Here is a 24,739-nt window from a genome sequence, read left to right as displayed (position 1 = left end):
CAGCAACCTATCAATGCATTGCAGTGTTGTCTATCTATACCAAACTGAAGCTTATGAATTACTACTAGCCCATTATTTTCCAAAAGGGATGATGAGGTTAGCATACTCCTAACATTTAGCATGGTAAAGCAGTTTGTTTTAACAATGCTGAAATTGGTATTAAACAAAGTTATGAATGTGAGTAAGCATTAATGCGAAACCACTTAGTGAGGAATTACCATTATAATTAAAAGATTGAAATGTTTTTCATACTGTGTAGTTTATGATCATACTTTGTAAATTAGCAACCACTGGTAGGAAGATTTATTTTATAAAGACGTTACAGCTTAGTCTAGATGTATAACTCTTCTGGAAAGTCAACATAGTAGAAATGGAAGGGTATCTATAAAAGCATGGATTTTATAAGCGACTATCACTTTTAAATTTCTACATGGAGCCACTGGGGCTCAATAAACAATACAGGGAGAAACACATGACAAGATAAAGGTAAACTATACCACTGTTCGTCACCCACACACTACTCCAAGAAATATGTATTCAGCTGAGATGCTAGAGTGAAAAGCAAATTTGTGGTTTTACACGATTATTGATATTGTATTCATTCTGATTTTGGAAATTTCTGACCTACAGAAGTAAAAAATATGCAAACAAATATGCCCTAAAAACTAGCTAAATATGGCCTAAAATAAGGTAAAATATGACTTAAGCATTTTAGGGATAGGCAGCAAGTATTAGAGTACAGTATTACTAACATTAAACACGTCAAAAAAGTGATGAGCGATAAAACATTTATTCAGTATCATAGCCCTGAGATGCAGTTCAATATCTGTTTTCCTTCTAAAAACACCAAAAACCAGAGTATTAGCATGATTTTTGGTATCTGTTGATGTACGTTCGTACACCATCTCTGCTACCTGCTACCTATTTGTTTTGGAAAAAGAAAGAAAAATACATCTACTACAGTATTTTGAAATCCTGAGTTTCAAACAGATAACATGTACCTTGTTAAAAACAACACCACAATTTAAACAAAAATGCTCAAAATATACACAAATATCACCTTATATCACTAACATGAGCAAAACATGACCAAAACTATAAAAATGATTGAAATATGCATCTATATGCAACATAAACTTGCTCTAAACGGGGTCAGGGACCCATCATTAACAAATATTTTTCATACATACATACATACATACATTATCATTATAGACTGTTATGCCTTTCAGCATTCAGTCTGCAAGCCTCTGAGAATTTACTAAACGTCGCCACAATCCTCGATTTGCAACTAGTGTTGTGGCCTCATTTAGTTCTATACCTCTTATCTTTAAATCGTTAGAAACAGAGTCTAACCATCGTCGTCTTGGTCTCCCTCTACTTCTCTTACCCTCCATAACAGAGTCCATTATTCTCCTAGGTAACCTATCCTCCTCCATTCGCCTCACATGACCCCACCACCGAAGCCGGTTTTTGCGTACAGCTTCATCCATCGAGTTCATTCCTAAATTAGCCTTTATCTCCTCATTCCAAGTTCCCTCCTGCCATTGTTCCCACCTGTTTGTACCAGCAATCATTCTTGCTACTTTCATGTCTGTTACTTCTAACTTATGAATAAGATATCCTGAGTCCACCCAGCTTTCGCTCCCATAAAGCAAAGTTGGTCTGAAAACAGACCGATGTAAAGATAGTTTCGTCTGGGAGCTGACTTCCTTCTTACAGAATACTGCTGATCGCAACTGCAAGCTCACTGCATTAGCTTTACTACACCTTGATTCAATCTCACTTACTATATTACCATCCTGGGAAAACACACAACCTAAATACTTGAAATTATCGACCTGTTCTAGCTTTATATCACCAATCTGACATTCAATTCTGTTGGATTTCTTACCTACTGACATCAATTTAGTCTTCGAGAGGCTAATTTTCATACCATACTCATTGCACCTATTTTCAAGTTCCAAGATGTTAGACTGCAGGCTTTTGGCACAGTCTGCCATTAAGACCAAGTCGTCAGCATAGGCCAGGCTGCTTACTACATTTCCACCTAACTGAATGCCTCCCTGCCATTTTATACCTTTCAGCATATGATCCATGTAAACTACAAACAGCAAAGGTGAAAGATTACAGCCTTGTCTAACCCCTGTAAGTACCCTGAACCAAGAACTCATTCTACCATCAATTCTCACTGAAGCCCAATTGTCAACATAAATGCCTTTGATTGATTTTAATAATCTACCTTTAATTCCATAGTCCCCCAGTATAGTGAACATCTTTTGCCTCGGTACCCTGTCATATGCTTTCTCTAGATCTACGAAACATAAACACAACTGCCTATTCCTCTCGTAGCATTTTTCAATTACCTGGCGCATACTGAAAATCTGATCCTGACAGCCTCTCTGTGGTCTGAAACCACACTGCTTTTCATCCAACTTCCTCTCAACGACTGATCGCACCCTCCCTTCCAAGATGCCAGTGAATATTTTGCCTGGTATACTAATCAATGAGATACCTCGATAGTTGTTGCAATCCTTCCTGTTCCCTTGCTTATAGATAGGTGCAATTACTGCTTTTGCCCAATCTGAAGGTACCTTACCAACACTCCATGCTAATTCTACTACTCTATGAAGCCATTTCATCCCTGCCTTCCCACTATACTTCATCATTTCAGGTCTAATTTCATCTATTCCTGCTGCCTTATGACAATGGAGTTTATTTACTATCCTTTCCACTTCCTCAAGCATAATTTCACCAACATCATTTTCCTCCTCCCCATGAGCTTGACTGTTTGTAACACCACCAGGATGATTTCCTTTTACATTGAGAAGATGTTCAAAATATTCCCTCCACCTCTCCAGTGATTCCCTGGGATCTGTTATGAGTTCACCTGAATTACTCAAAACACTGTTCATTTCCTTTTTCCCTCCCTTCCTAAGATTCTTTATTACTGTCCAGAAAGGTTTCCCCTGCTGCTTGACCTAGCCTTTCGAGGTTATTACCAAAATCTTCCCATGACTTCTTTTTGGATTCAACAACTATTTGTTTCGCACTGTTTCTTTCATCTACGTACCAATCCCTGTCTGCTTGGCCCTTGTTTGGAGCCATTTCTGATAAGCCTTCTTTTTACATTTACAGGCTGCTCTCACTTCATCATTCCACCAAGATGTTTGCCTTTTCCCATCTTTACACATAGTTGTTGCTAGGCATTCCCTTGCTATTTCTACTACAGCATCCCTGTATGCCACCCATTCACTTTCTATATCCTGAACCTGCTTACTGTCTACTGTTCGAAACTTCTCACTAATCATATCCATGTACTTCTGTCTAATTTCCTCGTCCTGGAGATTTTCTACCCTTATTCGTTTGCAGACAGATTTCAATTTCTCTACCCTAGGCCTAGAGATACTTAGTTCACTACAGATCAGATATTGGTCTGTATCATCGAAAAATCCCCGAAAAACTCGTACATTCCTAAAAGATTTCCTGAATTCAAAGTCTGTTAAGATATAGTCTATTATGGATCTGGTACCCCTAGCCTCCCATGTGTAGCGGTGAATAGCCTTATGCTTGAAGAATGTATTTGAAACAGCTAAACCCATACTAGCACAGAAGTCCAGCAAACGCTTCCCATTCCCATTAGCTTCCATATCTTCCCCACATTTACCAATCACCCTTTCATATCCTTCAGTTCTATTCCCAACTCTCGCATTGAAATCGCCCATTAGCACTATTCTATCCTTGCTGTTGACCCTGACCACGATGTCACTCAATACTTCATAAAACTTGTCAACTTCATCCTCATCTGCACCCTCACATGGTGAATACACGGACACAATTCTTGTCCTAATTCCTCCCACTGACAAATCTACCCACATCATTCGCTCACTTACGTGCCTAACAGAAACTATGTTGCGTGCAATGGTATTCCTGATAAAGAGCCCTACCCCAGACTCTGCCCTTCCCTTTCTAACACCCGTCAAGTACACTTTATAATCCCCTATCTCTTCCTCCTTATCTCCCCTTACCCGAATATCACTTACTCCTAGCACATCCAGATAAAATCCCATTAGCATCGATTGGGGTCTGAATCGTAGCCACCTTGGAGAAAAGCCAGAGACAATGTCACTCGTCTATGAAGTCCTGTGTAATTTTTCCCCCTTGTGTAATTTTACCTCCCTTAACTTTGAGAAATTTGAGGATCCTTGAGGACAGGACCCCTTTAAAGCTAAATATAGTGTTGGTCTATGCATGCACTGCTATATGCTTGTAGTAACCATGTGGGAGATGTGCACTTGGTCAAGAACATATACCGGTTTCTGTGTTAAATATTCTTACAAAGTGAATAGTAGTCAGCAAATTGTAAGAAAGGCAGGAATTTATCCACAGTTTAACTCCTTGAGTGCCAACATTGATTATATCAACGCTTGGAAATTATGCGAAAAGTGCCGGCGTTGATATAATCAACACTTCGTTTAACTTGACAAAGTTCCTTCTGTAATAGCTAGATGGCACTAAAGTAATGCTTTCTCAATAGCAGGGTCCTTTAGCCTCCTCATTTGGCCACTTGGAAGAGTCTGTAGTTATTTTGCTTTGAAATATTAAATTTTCTTTGGAGTGTGTGACAAATGACTGACATACAACATGGCGGCGTCCAGCAGTAAACGTGCTCGGCTTGAAGAACAAGAAATTAGCGCTGTTTTAAGTGAATCCTCAGAGGAAGGGGAAGTTTTCTCAGACTTTGAAGAAAATGAAAGTGAGTTTGATAATAGTGAACGTGATAGTGACTCAGGAATATCATATTAGGAAAATGATAATGGTGCAAATGTTCATAATATCAGTGACAGTGATGACGAAAACATTGATGACTGGAAGGAAATAAAGGTAGGTGAGGATAATCCACCTCAGTTTACAATGTCTTTCATGGAAGTACAGGGTCCTAAGCATTGTCCCTCACCAGATTCAAAGCCATCGTCATATTTTCCCTTGATTTTTACTACTTCATTCTTCAATATTCTTGTGACAGAAACAAACCACTAAGCTCAACAGTTTCTCATTTCCCATCCCAATCTAATCCCAAAATCCAGAGCAACACTGTGGAAATCAGTAACATTGCCGGAGGTGAAGGCATTTGTGATCTGTATTTTGAACAAGGGCATAATTCGCAAACCATCCATTTTTAGCTACTGGTCAGTAAAAGGTTCCATGCTAACACCAGGGTTCTGACAAATGTTTTCTCGCAATAGATTTCAACGTATTCTCCAGTTTTTTTCACATGGTGGATAATTCTAAACTTTCTCCACCTGGTGACCCTTCATATCATCCTTGTGCAAAATTTCAGCCCATAGTAGACCATGCCGAAATCCAGAGCAAACCTGTGGAAACCAGTAACATTGCTGCAGATGAAGGCATTTGTGATCTGTATTTTGAACATGTTTATAATTCGCAAACCATCCACCTTTAGCTTCTGGTCAGTAAAAGGTTCCATGCTAACACCATGGTTCCAACACTTTTACACTCTGCATCAGCAGCTTGGTATCGATCAATCTTTGATTGGAACTAAATCACATACCCAGTTATTACAATATATCCCAAATAAACGTCACCAACATTGCGGAATCAAATTCTGGATGGTATGCGATTCTGTTGTGGGTAACTGTCTTGGTTTCTATCCATACCGTGGTGCAAAGGGTGTAGAAGACAAAGAAAAAATTAGAAAAGATGGCCTTGCTTTCACTGTTGTAAAAAATATTTTCTCTACAGGCAACTACTTGAACAAAGGGTACCATGTTTTCAGTGATAATTTCTTCACATCCATTCCGCTAGCTGAGAATTTATACTCACTTGGAACCTACATAACTGGCACAATCAGACGAAACAGAAAATCTCTACCTCTTGAGATTCTACAGAAATTCAATGTTGGGGACATTCGTTTCTTTCGGAAGGCCTTTCTGCTTCTCTGTGGCTTCAGAGAAAAGAAAAAACAGAAAAATCAAGTTCTCCTCCTTTCTGCCACTTCCTCAGCTGCAATTTCTGAAACTCTGTTGAGAAGAAATCGTCAGATAGCGATGCAACCAGACGTTGTGTTGAACTATAATAAGTATATGGGGGGCATTGATTCATCAGATGCTGTATAATTATCTGGATGAAAGAAGGACTCTAAAATATTGGAAAAAAGTAACTTTCAATAAAATGGCAAGAATATTTCTAAATTCTTACATTTTGTACAAACATAATCATACCGTAGGTGTTAAGAGAATGTCACAATTATCTTTCAACAATTCTGTAATTGAGGAATTTGCAAATGCGTGGTTTGATGTACAGAGGGAAAGTAACTGTGCAAATGCTTCTCGTTCAACAAATGCAAGCCCTTCATTGTCTTTTGGTGTCATAAACTTCCGAACAGGCAAACAAGGCTGTGTAAAGTTTGCTCCAATGACAAGACCAAGAAAAGGACTGTTACTGTGTGTGCACGTTGCCAAAAAGGATTACATTCAGCCTGCATCGCAGAGCATAAATGTGAATTTTGAAACTTTTTGTGCAATGTGAATGTTGGAATGTGATATTGTGGTCTGTTTCATTCTCTTCTTGTAGTTAGTAAGTTGTCTTATTTTCATACTGTTTTTCTACACAATGTAGCACTTTGCTAATTAATTTGCCGATTCTAAAAGAACACAGTCAGATGGATGAAACATTGCATTTCTGTCAATTATTAACTCTTCTGTGTTTTCAATTTGAGTATAAGACTGAAACATCATATTAAGTGCCATTTTTGAGCTCCCAAACTTAAAGGAAAAAAATCAGAAAAAAATTTAAAGATTTTTCACTTACTCGTCATTAATTATATTTAAAGTTTTTTAATGCTAAATGGGAGAGTGGAACGTTGAGCACCTTCCAAAAAGGATTCATATGACTAACTTCAGTAGTTAAAAAATTATGAATACTTATCCACCAAACCTCTGCATATTTAGGAAACTGGGTCTGGCACTTTTAGCAATTTCAACCGACACTCAAAGGGTTAATTTAATAAGGTATCGTGTTTGCAGAAAATAATGGTTATCGTGCTATAGCACGAGTTTTGTGTAGTTATCACATGGAAACTACCAGCATAAATAAAAAGAACAGCTTCAGTTTGCCAAGAGGACAGCCTTATCATTTCAGGGACCAAAATCATGCCAGTATGCAGAAAGTGAATGACAAATGCATTAAGAAACAATTACTAATCAGTTTTGCATGAAATGCTACAGTTAAATGTGCTCTAGACCCCACAGAAAAGCTATATAGAGGAAGAATCTCACAATCCAAAGCAAGCAGAGTGTGGCTGTGTAGGGACCTTTGCTTCTCTGAAGGAGGACATATGTATGCCAGTGACTGCCAAAGGCCTATACCGAAAAAGTGGTGAAATTCCATAGAATTTTAGATTCAAATTTAAATTTTCACAATTTTCCCCACTCCTCTTTTTGAGGTTTAATTATTTATCATGTCAGATGTGAGAAATATTAAAGAGCGAATAATACATACTGTATATACATTTAAAAACTTAGAAAAAAAAAACAAACCACAAACTACAGTATATTGTATGGTTGGAGTAATAGACTGTAGAAGACCAAAAGCTGGCCACTTCAAGGGCATTTGGTGTTGCCTTGAACAGGCCTTCCACTGTACAATGGGCTGGGCATGCACTGCATTGCAATAAGTGTTCTGTGGTCTGCCCTTCCTCGCATTCATACAAACTGGAATCTGCACTGAAGTGCCACTTCTGCAGGTTTCACCAGCATCTCGTGACACCTGAACACATTCTGTTGAGTGACTTCCAAAGTCACCCAGTCTGCTGTGTGACCAGGAGGAAATGTTTATTTGGCATCATCCAGTCATTTAAATGCTGGCACCTTGCCTGCCACTTTTTAAATCTTGTTTGCCTCGATGTACCTGAGATGCCACTGGCATATTCTTCTCTCTCCTGGCAGCTATCTCTCGACAGATGTTGGGAAGTGCTATACCGGCAGACAGTGGAACTTTTCCAGAGGTGTAGGACGCAGGCAGCCAGTGAAATCGGCATGTCTCTTTTGACATGAGAGGACTTACGCCATACTGGGCAAGCGTATTCAGCTGCAGAATAACACAGTGCAAGGACAGATATTTCATTACATCTGGATGTGCATCCCAAGCTGTTTCAGTCAATTTCTGTACAATGGTATTTCTAGCAGCCACTATCTGCTTAATGTTTGACCAGTGCTTTCAGAATGTCAAAGCACAGTCAAGAGTAACTCCGAGATTTTAGGGGTATTGCAGTGTTCCAGTTCAATGCCTTCCCAACTGACTTTAAGTATGAAAAGCCTGTCTATTCTTGGAAAGCACAAGTTTGCATCTTAGACAGATTAGGTTTTAGTTGGTTCTTTCTGTAACAGACAGTGAGTGTGTCAAGAGCATCAGAAAGCTTCTGTTCGATGAATTCAAAATCATGTCCCTGATCATCGACATAGACAAAATTTTCTGTTCCATTTGGTAACGGCTGATCATTGATGTAAATGTGGAACAGCAATGATGCATGCATATTCCCTTGGGGCAGCCAAGAGGTCTACAAACACAGTTCCTATAATCTTCTTCCTTTGGAAACCATCTTGCTGTGAAATCAGAAGTGACTATCTTGTCCATCAGTCTGTGAAAGATAAGTCTTTCCATGACCTTGTAAATATGGCACAAAAGGGAGACTGGCCTGTAACTTTCAGGATCATTTCAATCTTCACCCGGTTTTAGAATGACTACGACCCTAGCTTTTCTCCAAATTCTTGGGATCTTACATGATTTCAAGCAGTTGTTTATCAGCTCCAATAACCATAGTTTTGTGGCTGGACCAAAGGTCTTAATTTACTAAAATGGGAGGTCATCCAGACCAACTGCTTTGCCAGTCTTACATTTACTAAAGGCCAATTCCAGTTCAGATAACATGTAGGGCTCAGACAGGTCACTGCTCTCGTTGGCTGGTTGTCTGACTAGTGATTTTTTCCCTGCGTTGGTGCAGTTTTTCATTCATTAAGAGATGATGGGCTATTCTAGCTGCTCCTGCCCATGTCAACTTGAATCATCAACTTCATCCTTCGCTCCCTCTTTGGCTGAGAGAAGGAAGAGAGGACACTTTGCATTGCCTGAAGAGTTTGCTCACGGAAAGGATCTTTGTCATATATATAGAGCTTGTAGTAGTCTTCCAACTCGACTGCTGTCCTGATAGTAATTCCTTGAAGATAGTGTTTCCTACAGCCTCTCAAAATAGATGTGCAAGAACAGGTTTGCACAATATCGACAAAACGCTCATATTCCTTAGAGTTCGCAACAACTGCCTCAATCTCATCCACCATAGCAGAGAATTTCAAAATCAATCTTCCTGAAGTTGAAATTCTGCTTGAACCTAACTTCTTATGGTCTTATAGTTGGGGTGAAGTGACATATTATTGGCCTGTGCTGTGTATTTGGTATGGGTTGGCCCACTATTTTGAAGCATTGCAAAACAATACTACTGTTCACAAGCAGAAGATCAGGATTGTTAACCTCTATGCCATTTACCAATATTGTAAGAGGCAGGGAGCTTATTGTCACGAACGAGGGACAGTTCATGTATTTCTGCCCATGAAAGAACAGCTTCTCCTTTTTTATCCTCTTGGGTATAACCTCTAACATGGTTATGGCTGTTGAAGTTGCCAATTATAACAGGATCTTTCATGACTGCTGAAGTTCTCAGGTGGTACAAAACAGAGCTCTTCATTAAGTGGCTTATATACAGAGCTGATCATGATGTTGCAAAGTTTCACAAATACAGTATAATCTCAACATTATTTTCTTCCATGTGATGGGCTGGCCTTGAGACCTGGTTTAACAAAACTAGCAATTCGATACCGTGCATGTGGTTGTTCTGCAGCTACCATTATTCCTGCGACCCTTAGACATCTTTGCCTTTCATCCTTGTGATTTTCTTGAATGCATAAAACGTTGCACTTCTTTTTAACTAAGGTTACGTTATAAGGAGATTCTCACCTTCCAATACTTGTTAATTTCTTATAACAGTTTTATTGTTTACATGACATAATCTAGCTTAATCTCTAGGTGTATACTAAATAGATAGAACATGTTTCATTCAGATTATGGAAAATCTTCAGCTAAAAGAATAACAAAAATGGCAAGAAAATTAAATCACATGTAATGATTATGGTGATGAAATAAAATGTTCATTCATGTTGGGTTAAAATTTCCAACAAGTCAATATCCAAGTAATGAAGTAAAATCAGCATAAGGGGTCTTCTTTATGCTGCAGATGTGTATACTTGTTGATCTTGAAGATAAAATTAGTAATATAAAGGATTTTCTTAGAATATGGTTGTTGGAGGGAACTCTTGTAAACAACTGTAGTTGAAGTTGAGTTTTAGAGTTAGACTGTTAAAATGTGTCTGAAACAAGAAGAAATTAAGGAGGGAAATATTTTAAATAAGAAAATCTTGTATGAATGTACAGTATGTTAGTGAGGTATAAAAGGATATATGAAATTGCTTTACCTCACAGTCGGTCGTATTGTATTTAGCGTCCTCCCTTACACCGTGTGGTCAACTGACTGAGTTCTATGTGTGTGTGAGGAACTTGCGATAGGCGACGAGAAGTGGAAGGAGAGGTAGGGTAAGTGGGGGAAGCAGGGGGAATGTTGTGTAGGGTGGAGCTAACTGCGAAGTGGTGTTGTGATAGGCGAGGGAAAACTGAGAGTATCTTTAAAAGCATAAATATTCTTGCCATATATTTTTAAATTATTAAAGAAAAGAAAAATGTAGCATTCTGACTGGTCAATCCATTTAGCAGTACTCGAAGGCCGCCTGAACTGTGAGAGCGCTGAAGAAGAGGCACGACACGGGAGGTAGAACGGGGTAGGCAGGCGTGCAAATTTGGACGCCTTGCAGGTCAGCTGTTCTAGTCTGTGTGGTGTTGCAGAGTAGCTTAGTCGAGAAAAGGTATTCAACGCAATGTTACTGTCTATTTGTAGCTCCCCCTTTATTTGCTAGCTTGAAATGAGTTGGAGAAATGTAGTAGCCCTTTTCTCAATGTCGTAATTTTACCTCTAAGCCTGTGAACTTCTTCTACTCTGGTAGTTAGGAAAGCGTGTTGATCCTCTATGCCATAATTTACTGTCACAGAAACCCAAAGGTTTGTACCTTTACTATGAGCAAACAGCTAATGTGCCAATTTTCAATTCTGATTTAGGTGATTGTGCTCATAGCAAACCAGGAGCAACTTTCAATTATATTAATGAAATCCTTGACGTGCCCCAACAAAACAACACAAATATCAAGAATGCATTTTTCATCGATGGTCCTGTGTGCACAAGAAAAATATGCATATACACTGAGTGGCCAAAAGTCACACGAAAGGGTGTCCCATTAGTAAACGTGCCGTGTATGAGCGTTGCGGCTAGCTGAGCAGTCTGTCACAGACATCAGTGTCGTGAAGATTGCAATGCGTCGCGAGTTAACCGACTTTGAACGCTGGATGATCATTGGTGCACGACGTACGGGTCATAGCACTGCGGAGATTAGACGCAACACCGGGTTTCCGAGTCGACAGTGTTAAGGGTTGATCTTCAATATAACAGAGAGAATGTTACCACCCATGTAAACCGCTGATAGAGAAGACCACAAGTGTTTAACGATCGGACATCACGTTGCCTCCACAGAACAATACTGGGCACTCGACGGGCTACTGTAAGTCAGATCACCACCCAGTTGAATGTTGGGAGTTAGGAACCCATTTCTAGCAGGACTATAAGGAGGCAACTGCACTGCATAGGCTTCACCAGCCGACGACCAATTCCTGTCACCTTGCTAACACCTCGACACGGAGTTCAGCGATGCACGGGCCCACGAACATCGGCAATGGACCATGGAACAGAGATGGCGTGGTCCGATGCATCCCGGTTCCAGTTGCATCGAGTTGATGGGCGCATGACACATGAAGCTATGGATCCTGCATGTCAACAACATTGTGTCCAAACGGGGAGTGGCTCAGTTCTGGTCTCGGCGCCATTCTCATGGTCACAATTAGGCTCAATTGTCTGGCTGCAGCAAGCAATGACAGGTGCACGTTATGTGGGCATTCTCTCAGACCATCTGCATCCCTTTCTGGCCCCAGATTACTCCAATGGAGATGTCACGTTTCAAAAGGACAATGCGCCATGTTACTGCTCTGTGGTGGCATGTAAGTGGTTGGAGGAACAGTCCAGTGAAGTTACGACCACGCACTGGCCCTTCAGATCCCCCCCATCTTAAACCAATTGAGCATTTATGGGTTGCTGTCGATGCTGGTGTGTGCTCCATGAAACCTGAACCAACTACACAAGACCAATTGTGGATAACAGTACAAGGTGCGTGGGTCCACATCCCTCCAGAGCAATTCCAACACCTTGTAGAGTCAATGCCTCGCCGTATTGCTGCCATTTTGAGGGCTCGCGGAGGAGCAACTCGTTATTAACATCACATTCAGCGTCTCACCGTGACTTTTGGCCACTCAGTTTATATGCCTATGCTTAATACAAAAGTGCTTCAATTTAGGGCTTTGTGTTATATTAGTAGTGGGGACAATAATGGCCACCATTTTGCTTCCGAACGGTCGATCAGTGCACTGTACATTCAAAATAGGCAGAGAGCTATAATCCTTTGAGATTATTTTACTCCATCAGATAAAACACTTCCATTTTCTTTTAAGTGGCACCAATTTCCAATTTGCTTAGCATTTTGTATTATGGTCAATATAGCTCAAGAGGAAACAGTGGAACATGCCGGCTTCAATTTAACCTAGCTCGTTTTCAACCGTGGCGTATGTTGGATTAAAGTTGCAATACTGCCAAAAAAAATTGTACAAAGGATGCCTTATAAATGGAAATCCTTCACTAAATATTTACCCTACTGACTGTCATTTTGACGGGTTTCAGCTAGTTATTATTATTACTATGCACACTCCAGCAAATTATTTCAATTCAGTACAGAGTACGTAAAAACATACTGGTTTTAAAAAGGTTGCACAATGGAGGCTATTATGAATAGAACATGGTCCAACACTAATCAAGAACTTCGACATCTTATGAACTCTTTGGCAGTACATGCATACCATCATCAAATCTGCAAAAACAAGCATTTTCATGACATTGACGGCAAATGCCTATGGAAACTGTGTGAACAACTCTGCAACCATTACCATGTTCCTATATGTAAAATAACAAGTAAAATCCCTAGTAGATTTTTATCTTGTAAGCTGAAGTGATCGGAATGTGAAAGTGTACACGGTGTGGTAACACCAGTCATTATATGTCCACCTCCAAAGCGTAACGGTTACCACTATTAGCTGCTGTCCTTGGAGGCCCAGGTTCGATTTTCTGTACTGCCTGAAATATAAGAATGACTGGTAAGTGGTTGAAATGGTACATGTAGTTCACCTCTACTGGCGGTGTGCCTGAGAAGAGCCTGCACCACCTCGGGATGGGGACAAGTTTACCAAATATTAGGCACAACTTGTGCTCATTTCAATAAATTAATTAAAAATGTTACATAATTTGAATATTCTTAAGTGGGTCCAGTGGGTGATAACTATAACGTAACAGGTCCTGAGAAGGGATTATAAGGAATACATCTGTACTTTACAGCACTATTACTCGTCTAGATAAGTCATTCTCTACCTCTGTTCCCTTGCTTGATGTGTAAATTCTGTAGACATAATCATTATCATTATAGATTACTGTTGATTTTTAATGGCAGATTTTGGATTGTTCCATTTATCTTCTGACATTCTGATATAGCTTTGACAGGACTGAGATATCGATCAGTGCACTGTACATTCAAAATAGGCAGAGAGCTATAATGTGCAATATTACATACTGTATTTTAAAAAGAATTACACATTTTTACATAAAACCAGTATCAATGCCAAATGCTCATTTAGCACCCCCTCCAGGAGGCACATACAGCTTTAGGAATAATGTGGACATGAGCAACCACGCCAAAAACACTCATTCTAATAAATTTCCTTGAATGAACCAAGCACCTCCATAATCCTCTCTATGCAATTAGCATCATAGGCTTTGATTCTATACCTCTTATCTTGAAACTGTTAAATACAAAGCCTAATTACTGTACGCAGTGTCTTTTCCCCCTCTACTCTCTACAACTAAATATTCTTATCCAAAAACCCTGCGTAGTTTCTTCTCATTTATTTTTATTTCTCCTTGGCTGTCTTGCACTTTCTAATCTACTTTATTCTCTCATCACTTGCAATCGTCTTTGCCCTCCTCAGTTTTCACATTCTTGTACTTCTGCCATTCACCAACCAGATCTGATATCCCATGAGTATAGTCTGGATTTTGATGTAATTACAGTAAAACCTTGTTGAGACATTTCTGCTGGGGTCAAGGAAAGTGGACGTATTAAACAAGAAAATGTACTATTGAATACACGAATAAGCACTAACAAACAGGAATATGGATATTGTGTTCCTTTCATAGAATGACAAAGAACATTTTCAGGGCCAGGAAAAATGTGATCGTACTAAGCAGTAACCGTGAAAATTCATGACGAGATAAGTGAGGTATTTTTATATAGACTTAATATGATCAGAATTGGGGCTTCAGATTTACGACATGCTAAGTGAGAAATTGTCTTAATGAGGAAGGCATTAACGAGGTTTCACTGTACATATTTTTTGCCCTTTATGTATGTCCGAAAGTTTAAAATGTTTAAATTAGGCTAGTTGGATAAATATATTTAATTTTAGTACAGTAGTAGTAGATCTCGCTTCCAAAAGACAATGGACTTATTTCTTCAAGCAATAGGGATGTATAGAACTAGCATCGATAGAGCGCACTGCGCTCTTCATTTGTCTTCTGTATACTCATGCCGCTAAATATCCACGAATTTAAGTTGCTTAAATTGTTATTTTCGTGACTCTGCCGAGCTATTGCAGTGTTCCTCTTTGAAAAAACCGGGAAAGCTCATTTTCGTTTCACCAGTTTCCACAAAATAAAGAAATGAGGAAGAATTGGTTACATGCTATTAGAAGGAAAAATTTCGGTGAGAAGAATCTGGCCGAAAATATTAGTGTGTGTTCCCATTATTTTCAACCGGGTGACTTCACGAAAACTTCGTTGGGTAAGTGCGATTTACGAAGGGAAATAATTCCTATTTTCTCTACAAACTGATTAGGCATTTTGATAACAACCACCGAATTTATGCGTCTGTATTTAAAGGTGAGAGAGCAAGATTAAAACTGGGCGCTGTTCCATCGCTTTTTCTGTGGACCACGAACAGAACAAAAACAAGGAAGAGGCCATACACCAGAAAATTGCTGGATTACCACGATAAGCCTACAATATCAGAATATGCAGAAATCACCTCCTTTGAAGTACGGGAAGAAATTGTGAATATACCGGAAGAAGTGAATGTTACATTTTTTTGGCTCTCATTTTCAAAGACATCAGCACTCAAAAAATACTACAAGTAATTTGGTTGTTGAGCAAACAATGCGTAATCCTGATGCCATATTGCTTTACACAGGATTTGTAGACATCCAACATTGTAATTTGGTGTTTGCTGTTCTGGAAGAAAACAGATAGCCTACAATTTACAGATATTCCCTCTTGAACCCAGACTATGTTTCTTCTTGACAGTTATGAAGCTAAGGACCAACAAATCTGACAAAGAACTAGGCCTTAACTTCGGAATCCATAAAACTACTGTTGGGAGAATATTTAATGTTTATATCAATTTCATGTACTGCCAATTTAAAGAATTGAACATTTGGCCTGATAGAGAAAATGCCCTTGAAAACAGCCCCCTTGCTTTCAGACAGAAATACCCCTCGACTAGAGTTATAACTGGTGCAACTGAGAGCAAAACTTGTTCTAAGGGCAAACATTCCACTTTCATAGGGCTAACTGGCCTCAACCGTTTGGTAGGCGGATGCTGAAAAGTTTATAAATTTTGGCTGCATGCTTTTGAACACTGAATAACCAGTCTTAGAGAAGTGCTCTAATGCGTAGCTTACAGCAGCAATGTGCTTATAACATGCCTTGGGGCCTGCTCCAGCAAAACGTTCACATTCCCTCCTATAATGTTACCAGGTACTCCTAAAATAAGCTTCACATTATAGGTTTTATGTTTTGTGTACTCGGATTTCACAGCACTGCATTTTAGAATTTCACCCGACTAAAATTAACCTTTTATAAACAAAACAAACTTTTCACTGAAAAGTCTGTATCCAGCATAACACAAACACAATGATTTGTAGTTGGAAACAGGTGCTCCATCTATTTCCGATTTTCTAGATATGAAATAATCCAGCATATGGAAATTTGTGATAGTGATCTTCACCTTATGGCTGATGGTCAAATATTCAAAGGAACCAGCACTGGGAAACTCAAGAATATTCACATGCTTTTGGTGGTGGACAAAGACTGTATCTACAGTTTCATGTAAGCCATCAACCTTAAAAAAAAAATACATGAATCGAAGTTTATAAGCAAGGGGAGCAAGTGCGTGTTTAAATATCTATTTATGATTTAAGTCTTGTGGATGTACATATATTTATCAATGCGCAGTACTCAAAGGCATGCTGACTCCTATTCATTATTTGGATAATAAAGCGTGTTAGAATTTTCTGATTACCGCTGTACTAACTCTTCCTTCCTCCCGCTAGTTTTAGCGTTTCTGGTCCGTAGCTCATATTGCAGCTGTTTAAGGTTTAAACTCTGAAAATCGTCTGCAATATACTAGGGGATATACCTATACAATTAATTAATATGGTCTTCGAGTAAAATTAGAGAAGATACAATTGGCTTTAGCTCAGAAAACTCTGTCACATTCTATACATTACTCGCACCTGACAGGGAGAAACATAAGACGATCGCCTTGCGCTTACCCAGTAGTACACGAGCGCTATCTGGCGCGAACTTTTTCTGCCTACATCCCTATAGGGTGACAGTACACTACCCTATTTTAGATCTGCTTCAGCTCAGAACCATTATGAGTGTCCCACCTTTGTACTGACTGTCCCACCTTTGTACTGACACAGTTATTTGATTCCCCATGTAATATATGATATAATAGAGATGAATGAAGTTTGCTGGACACATTTATTGGATGAGTAACGAGAGATTGGTTAAGAGGATATGGGAGTACACCAGGTAATGAAAGAGCATCATAACCTGGACGAAAGAAGTTATCAAATATCTAACTGAACTAGGTCTAAACACTGAAAGCATGTTGCACAGAAACAAATTCCAGAAAACAGTTCACAGACACAGGGAATTTCAGAAATCAGAGAGGCAACAACAAACTTTGACAGACCGACAGATGGAGGCTACAAGTCAAAATATGAAGAGGTTCTGGGAGCAGAAGAGACAGGAAGCCAAGAAGCAGAAGCACAATCTAAGCATGGTCCATAGAAGGCAAAAAACATCACCTGCTTTTATGATTCAGAAAGTATTGATGATACAAATGGGTTATTTTCTTCACCATAGTTCTTAAGCTAAAGACTATGTTTATACCACAGTATGTAGCATTAATAATGTAGATATCTATATATTGGAAAATGAACTGTCTACGTGACATTTATTTAAATTGCGTGCATTTTCAGCACAGCTCATCTTTTGTGATTTATGCATTTTGCTATGGAACTCTGCATTATTGGCCTGGTACCTGTACACCGAGCTGTGATATTACAATAACCATATGAGATTGGTATTCAACACTATTCGACGAACTGTATGACTAAACTACGTATCTGGTGGACTCTGATAATTTTAGTGCATGGGTGCACGGGACATTCAGTCTACATGTCAACTACTCATTGTATGTATGGGCTATTGGGACATTACGGCACCAAATTATCCTGAAAGTTTTTTATCTGTGGTGTATATATTTGTACGGTGGACTCTGCTAAACAAACTCCTACGCTATCTGTGAGCGTATATTGCATCTGCAGAGTGTGTTTGGACGGTGCCCGCCAGAGCGTGTACCGAGGCTAGACTGTGTCGCCGCATGCGGCGGATAGTGAAGTGCGCCTGTCTACAGTTGAGACTGTTTGAAAGCAGACGCTGACTGGAGCTATGGCGAGCGTTGCCGCTGCTAATACAATGAATCTACCTTCGGGGATAGGCTAAGCCCTAGAACTACCCCACCTGGGGAATTATGTCCTTTTAATCTTTTTATTATTTTAAAATATTTGTTTGAGTTCAGATATGTAGTATATAATTTTAGTTTCTTACGGGTAAGTGCAGTAGTGTAATTTGAAACACGAGTGAGTTGTCTAGGCATGAATGCCCTTCCTGTAAGTATGCCTTATGAATTATTTGTGTTAATATTATTTTATTGGTGTGTATTATATATATTTCATTTGTATTTTAATTTGAATGTGAATTGTATCTAAATTTTCTGGTGTGGCGTTCTTGTTTCAAGTGAGTGTTGTGTGCAATGGTGAAGGCCATGGTCATGCTTGGGTAACCATCGAAATTCTCCGTTGCTTTGATTTACATTTGATTTTCCCTTGTATTAATTCTGTTTTTCTGTGTATTTGAGAGTGTTTCTCTGTACTTTGTCTTTGATGCGTGTGCAGTTACTATTGCAATATATTTAATTTATTGCTATCATGGCCATGTTTTGTGCTAATATTCGTGTTTATTTGTGTTGGGTATTTCATCTTGTTATTCCTGCTTCCTTTTGTGTGTTTCAGACTTCTCTTGACCGTGTTTCGAGTTAATACTACACTGACTGGTATCTACCTTTTCAAAAAATTTCTTCTTCTTCTTCTTCTTCTTATTATTATTATTATCATCGTAAGTTTGTAAATTTTAATTTCTCTTGGGATATATATAGATTTTGGGTTGGACTGGTTCATTTTCATTTCTATTGCGGGCGTTTAATGAGAGCCTTGTTCTATTTATTTGTAAACCCGCATTAATTTCAACGTGACGATGTCAACAATGCTATTGAAATGTTGGGTTTAATCAAGGGTTCTTGGACAGCCCTAGTGTGAGAGATTTGAGTCGGGTTCTTATCTTCCTATTATGGTTGCTTAACCCTTCATGCTAGGCAGTTACGTAATTTATTATTATTGCTATTTGTCTCGTCTGCGATAGCAGCAACTTGTGAGTGGCTCCGTGAATATAATAATGAATTGTTTTCATCTTAAGTGGAGTTTGTGTGTTTGATTCAGTCATGTTAAGTGAACTGGCTCGTTCTATTTTTAATACATTTCTGGTGTTTTATTGATTGCCCTAGCCTTCTATGGCTTTGAAATTTTAAGTATTTTTTGTTTTGGGCTGATATTTCTAATTCTGGGCGAGCCTGTGTGGACAGTATGGTCGGTATTTGTGTACTGTTTTAATTTAATGTGAAATGTCATTGGACCTTCGTTTATGTGGGTATTGTGGGGAACTAGCCTCCACTGGGTCCTGTCAAATAACCCTCTATTTACCCAGCCAACCCATTTTCCTTTTTCAATTTTTCAATTTAAATTACACAATGTGTTTAGGGTAGGCTGGTGCACCAGGATATTTTGTGTGATAAAATGATATTATTTACTTCAGAACTAAGTTTATTTACATCTAAAGTATTTATTTAATGAAAATTTATTATACTCCCTACTATTTTATTATTTGCAAGTTTCTCTTCATAATTATTATTTTCCAGAGTATATTAACTTTTCAAATTTAGTTTTAATGTAAATTTTATTTATTAATTATATTTTTATTTTTAATTTTTTGAAACTCTTGGTGTCTTTTTTGGTGATTTCCTCCGTAATTCCTTGGGATCCCCCCCCTCTTGTTTTTATTTTTATTTTGGGGTGGGTTACAGCACTCTTCCTTGCTTCCTAATATGCTTGATGTGTTTTCACCTGATAATTCGGATCTGTTTCCTCTAACTTGTCTTGTGTGCGCACTTCCCTATGACATTTACTAGCCGAACGTCATTCACCAACATTGTAAGGGGGTGTTGCAAGTATTTGATCTCTCATAAGATATCATTTACCTGTCAAGGCAGGGATGATGGGTTTTATGACTAATGTAGTGCTCAGGATTGAATGAAGCTTACACGAAACTCCTATTTACCATCACACCAGTTAAGAATGGCTGACACAACTATACGAAATGGAAGATTGCCTGCTGCTTTATCCATCATAAAAACTGTTGGACTTTCCTTTTTGCCACTGAACAAGGCATGTTTTTAAAGTAAGTACCGTTTTGATATTCTGCCGGTGCAGCGCTGCGGTCGGCATTCCGTGTATGCGCGCTGTGTACCTGCATCTATTGGCAAGGCTGAGACGCAATTACGGCAATAGTCGCCCTTGTGTACGTTTGTTGGCAAACATTTGGAATGGCCTCGCCAATCGAGAGTTCCATCGAGAGTCCTGCCGACTGAAGTCTGGTCTGTTATTCGTTTTCTGAGTGCAAAAGGTTTGAAAGCTATCGATATTCATCATGAGATCTGTGCAGTTTATGGACCAAACATTATGAGCGATGGAATGGTTAGGAAATGGGTTTGAGCATTTAGAGGTGGCCGCAAAGATATGCATGATAAAGAAGGGAGTGGGCAGCAACCTTTAGTCATTAGTGAAGCATTGAGGGAAAACAGACGCTTTACGATTACGTCGTTATCTGACATGTTTCCTCAACTTTCTCGAAGTGTTCTTTATGAAATTGTGTGTTCACGCTGGGTACCGAAAATGTTCAGGGAGGAGCACAAAAGCAAACATTTGGGCAGTGCCTTAATTTTCCTGGAGCATTACCACGAGGAAGGTGATGATTTTTTAGTCAAATTGTAACGGGGGATGAAACCTGGGTGGCCTACGTTACACCTGAATCAAAACAGCAGTCTATGGAATGGCGACATTCAACTTTACCCAAGAAAGAGAAGTTTAAGCAAACAATGTCAGCCCAGAAAATCATGTGTACCGTGTTTTGGGACAGAAAGGGGGTGTTACTGGTGGACTTTTTGCCCCATGGTGAGACAATGAATTCAGCAACGTATTGTGAGACCTTAAACAAATTGCGCCGCTGAATTTAGAACAAAAGGCATGACATACTCAGTAAGGGCGTCATTTTGCTTCATGACAATGCACGCCCACATGCGGCTCATTGACACAAAACCTCATCACATCATTTCACTGGGAACAACTACAGTGGAACCTCGATTATCCGTTCCCGGAAAATACGTTTTCCCGGAATATGCGTTCAAATTACGTGGTCCCGCGAGCATCGTAATTAAATCACGTTGTAAAAGTCCTGCATTATCCGTTCCTCGAAGAAACGCTTTCCCGGATCAACCGTCCAGAAATTCCAGTCCCATCAATGCTAAATCCTCGATCAATCATTTTTTAATAAACTGTACCTCACGAAAGGACGGCTATGGCATATTTATGGATCTTGGCGTTAACGCCCCGTCACTGCGATAATTAAAGCAAGTACTGTACCGGTACTAGAAAAGCGATCGGCGGTGAACTTGCATAAGAGACCATCTTAGCATCGCATTCGGGTGGTATTGTTTAGAGAATCTTGGAAAATCATAAAGCAGAGGGTGCAGGTTTTATATTGGTGTTCTGTGGGGTGCCCACAACAATTGCAAGGAGACACGGCGCATTTCGACAGCTCTGCTTGAAGACGGAACGAGTTTCGTCATATGTTCGCACTTATAAAACGTCCATATTATGTCCAGGGTTAATGTTTATATTTTTACATTTTTTCTATCATACTGCCGAAGAGGTTTTCGGCACTTTGCTCAGGGCACTGCAGAGTAACTGGGCTTTCACGCAGGAATCGAAACTGCTCCTTCTTAACACAAATTCAGTACCTTTTGATATTATCGTACATGATATGTTAGCGAGACCAAAACAGATGTTGCACCCTACATTAAAAAAAAAAAAAAAAAAAAAAGGAAAGCCATGGGAGGTCTTGGGATTGCCTATTACTGTTTAGGTCCTGATGTTAGACTGGGAATGTTACGTTTTCGTGTTAAAATACCAAAAACTGCAGTCGTTTTATTTGCGCACGTTACATTTTAAATGGTTGGTATCATTTCATTCAATTCATTTCAAATTCGTACTGACATGTGCAGCGAGCGCGCTTTCCAGATGACCTCAAGGTCATGAATAACCGTAAATTCTGAAGTTTTTACATTTCTTTTATCTTTCCAATTTGACTGGATTTGTGACGCGCAGAATTGAATATAATGCATTCGAGAACTTTTAAGAATCGATACTTACATTCCAAACCATGTTTTCGAGTTCAACATAACCTTTAAAAGTCGATGTAGGCCTAATTTGCGCGGTACGAGATTTCCAGAAACTGACTACGAACAGTATACCGGAGACCAAATTACAATGAAAGATTAAGAAATGAATGGATTTCGCCATCATTTTGGATGCTTGTGTATCTAATGTGCTTTATTTTATTAGATGAGAGAATTAAAAACTACTTGTGGTCGATTGTCGTTTGGCTTGGCGTTATTAGATTTTTCGAAGTTTGGCTAGCCTAATCAAAGTTGCTGAACTGAAAGAAGTTTTCACGGGAAACTGACGAAGATTCCCCTGTAAAATTGAATATAAAGTACCGAGATTTTGAACTCGCGTACCGGTAATTAATGCGGTTTCGCGGTCTAACATGCCCGCCTCTCATCCAGAGGGCCCGGGTTCGATTGCGACCAGGCCAGGCAATTTTACCTGGATATAAGTCTGGTTCCAGGTCCACTCAGCCTACGTGAATACCTTTAATTGTGGAGCTATCTAATGGTGAGATGGCGACCCCGATCTACAGAGCCAGGAATATTTGCCGAGAGGATTCGTCGCACTGACCATGCGCCCCTCGTAATCTGCAGGCCTTCGGGCTGAGCAGCAGTCGCTTGGCAGGCAAAGTCCCACTGGGGCTGTAGTTCGGTTTGGTTTAGGAGTTTTTGTAAGATTATAATTATACATATTTAATTTTTGTGATGTTTAGCCAAATTGTTGATGGTTTTCATTCATTCCCGGATTTTCCGTTTTCCCGTGTTGTACGTTTTATTTTCATGGTCCCTCCAAAAACGGAGAATCGAGGTTTCACTGTAGATCACCCTCCATACAGTCCTGATCTTGCACCTAGTGATTACCACTCGTTTCTGCATTTGAATAAACATATGACCGGCAAACGTCATGAAGACAATGTTGGTGTTAAGATGGCCCTGTTGCAGTGGCTGACAAATCAGGCGGCCAACTTCTATGAGGATGGTATGCAAAAGCTCGTTGTACGATATGACAAGTGCCTCAATATTTGTGGGAATTATGTTGAAAAGTAGAGTAATGTACAGGCTTTCATATAAAATTGTTAAAAAATTTCTGTTTTTCACTTATTTCAATACTGTACTTAATTAAAAAACATGTATTTGTATACTGCAGTTTAATTATTTCTTTTAGCAACAACTTTCTGCCTGTTATGGTGAAGAAAACATTTCAATTGGATTAAGTATCCTCCTTGGGTAATTTTCACTGCTCATAATGTACTTTTGCTGTAGATATTATTTTTCTATTTGTGAGAACCAATTATAAATTTGATTCGCTGATACAATTGCTCTCCGAGTGATCACATTTAATACCACTTAGTTCATAATGGATTCTTAAAAAGAATGGAGCACCAATTGGTGAATGTATTTTCTACTTTGTTACTTTTGTAATTTGTTCTACAACAATAGTTCTCTGGTTACTGGATACTCTAGATGTGCTGTCTAAAGCCACTGTAATAAAATGTTCTCTTCATCTTATCTTCTGTCAACACAGTAGCACACCAAAAATTTATAAACTTTGGAATCCTCTCTTATCACCTTATTTTAAAATGTAACCTTTGATAGATCAAATAAGAAATTAAAATACACAGTATCTGCTAATATGACGTGAGCTATTATCTGGATTCTTGGAGAGCCCTGCAGCATAAAGGGAAAGGAGTGATTTTTATACCTCTCCATTTCTGAATGAAGAGAAGGAGTTGCAATGCCTGTAATGTATCATCAGTATGAGCTGTGCCTGGAAGAAGTCAGGACAACACCCATTTTTGTGGGTGTGATGAGACAGAAACTCTTGCACATGTCCTCACCTTCTGAGCTCACGGTGAAGTGCTACAAAATCTGAGGCACCGTAAAATAAGATGGTTAATTGCCGAAAGAGAAGAAGAGGATACATTATACAGGATGAGATTATAGGTTTTCAGCACAAGGGAGCATAAGAAGAATTGATATGATAGTTTATAAAGAAATTTGTGGAAAGGCCCACACATTGGACCCAACTGTCAGATTTGAGATAAACACCAACCAGTCTGAAAATGTTGACAAGGAGGGAAAAAAAAATCTATATATTACTACAAACAAAAGTACCACCCTGATAAAATAGAAGTTGTTGGTTTACTAACTGTACCCAGAAGGGTCATCCTACAATTCTTTGCCAAAATCTGCAAAGAACTAGGCCTTCCAGTGAATATTATAAAAGACATTTCACAAATAGCCCTGAAGCACTCCATGTGTATATTGAAAAACCATTTGTATGCTTCTTAACTTATTCTTTTATATAACATTCAAATGTTCATTTATTCTGTCATAAATATTCCCCTTTTTACTGCTTTCACTCTCCATCATTTGTATCCATTGCTGATATTGTTCTGGATGACTCACATTTGTATACATGCTCTTTGTTTTGTATTTCCATGGTA

General features: G+C 39.0%; 1 protein-coding gene across 8 annotated transcripts in view; it reads right to left on the bottom strand.

Moving 5' to 3' along the window:
• Window positions 1-24,739, bottom strand: part of gek (serine/threonine-protein kinase gek) — a 736,940-nt gene that overhangs the window by 242,723 nt on the left and 469,478 nt on the right. The window lies entirely within an intron of this gene.

This window comes from Anabrus simplex, chromosome 7 (assembly GCF_040414725.1).
Source record: "Anabrus simplex isolate iqAnaSimp1 chromosome 7, ASM4041472v1, whole genome shotgun sequence".
Classification (NCBI taxonomy): domain Eukaryota; kingdom Metazoa; phylum Arthropoda; class Insecta; order Orthoptera; family Tettigoniidae; genus Anabrus; species Anabrus simplex.
Note: the sequence above shows the minus strand (reverse complement) of the source record. Positions and strands in the feature narration are given on the sequence as shown.